We start from the raw sequence: 1,961 nt of genomic DNA on the forward strand, positions 1-1,961 counted from the left end.
TGGCAGTTGAAGTCTGTGAAATTTGGTGGCTATTTTTTTGCCCTTTTTGTTAAACTCAACTTTAATTGTGTTTTCACTGTTTGTATCCCTTTGGCACAGCATGAGATGAGACATAGCGAATGTGAAATGGTCAGCACTGGTTCCTTTTTTTTTTTTTGCGCAGGGGGACAGGAAAGGCCCTGCTCTGGTTTACAGGCTCACTCGCACTTGTCTGTGCTTTCCTGAATGTCATTGCCATCACAGTGTTCAGAGTGCGATTGTGCCGTGTAAACACCTCGTTGCCATGACTACACACTCAGACAGATGCGCCAATGGCGTCACTATCAGCGCCTCATAAGGCACCCCATTGCCTCTTGTCAGTCATGTTCTTTTTAGGTGCCATATCTCGAAGAGCGGGGCATTGTTCCCTCAATGGTAGCAAATCAACCTGAGCATTGTACCCCATGTCCTCACATAAAACACCCCCCTCCCTCCCCAACCCTCAGCATCCTGCCATCAGGTTTCCCTGGCAACTGTTGCTGCTGCGACAGCCCTTATCTCAGTGTCTTGATTTTGGTTTCGAATGCTAAGCAGACGGGATCAGACAGTATAGAATTAATCCATGTATGCACGTTCATCCATCTCAAAGATTTTTTCCTTGTTTCCTCTAAATGTATTTGATTTGTTTACACCAGCAGCTATATTTCTTACTCCACTGACTTTCTGTCAGGGAATTGTGGGATTTACATGCCACTATACCCTATGCATTTAATTTGCATAGGCCCCACACCATTGCTAAACGCATTTATGCACCTTACACTTGTGATGAACACTCATTCCCTGCATCAGTCATTAACATATTCCTTTCCCAGCACAAGGGATCCATATTCCCCTCACAAGTGATTTACATATTCATCTGCCTCTGTGTGTGCAAATAACGAAGAAATTATCATGTGGACATACTGGTGTGTTTGTCAGTTTTATGTACCGTAGTTTTATTTATCAGTGGCTGAAAGCAAGGACTGTTAAAAAAACTATTTACTCATAATTCCTCAGTTGCTGTGTACCCTGAATATCGCCTGTAGTAGCTCATCACTTTAGAAAGCATTGTGTAGCCCCTATAGCTCCTGTGAAGTGGCACAAACCAGAGGCCATGTTATTGAGGCTCGATGGTAGAGAGAGCAGCGGTTGAGCCTGAGACACACAGTCACAGTGCTGCAGTGTCTGAGTCACAGAGCACTGAACACACTCCCAACACTCTAATGGAAATGCTGTGTTTACGGTGTAGGAAGGGACCCGCTCGTTCACCCATTCAGGGAATAGTTGAAAAACACTGGAATATGAGTGTGTGTCTGTGTGTGTATGCTTGTGAGTTTTATGCTTGTGTACTTCTGGATTAATAAATGCCTGTTGTATAAGGCACAGAAATCAGGACATTTGAAGCAGTACGCTGTTTATTGCAAAAGGTGTTACACCATTGTGGATGCAATATTGCTTAGTGTGATTGTGTGTGTGTGTGTGTGTGTGTGTGTGTGTGTGTGTGTGTGTGTGTGTGTGTGTGTGTGTGTGTGTGTGTGTGTGTGTGTGTGTGTGTGTGTGTGTGTGTGTGTGTGTGTGTGTGTGTATGTGTGTGTGTGTGTGTGTGTGTGTGTGTGTGTGTGTGTGTGTGTGTGTTTGTGTTTACACTGTGTGTACATGTTCAGGTGTGTTTATGCTAGCCAGGTTGTGTAAGGAGGGAAAGAGGGAGGAGGGATGGTCCGACCTCCATTTTAAATCCCCAGTTTAAACCAGATCTGTCTGTCTCCTTCTGCTTCAGGCTACTTTTATGATCCTTTCACTGACACTTAATGTAAAAACTGGATTTGATTTCCTCCTCTTAAGCAGCTCCCCCATTTTCTCTCTCTCTCTTTCTCTCTATATATCTCTGTCTTTTTTTTCTCTGTGCATATTGGGATAAACCCAACTGATAAAAGGTTGGTTCA

Source organism: Eleginops maclovinus, chromosome 16, assembly GCF_036324505.1.
Source record: "Eleginops maclovinus isolate JMC-PN-2008 ecotype Puerto Natales chromosome 16, JC_Emac_rtc_rv5, whole genome shotgun sequence".
In the NCBI taxonomy this organism is placed as follows: domain Eukaryota; kingdom Metazoa; phylum Chordata; class Actinopteri; order Perciformes; family Eleginopidae; genus Eleginops; species Eleginops maclovinus.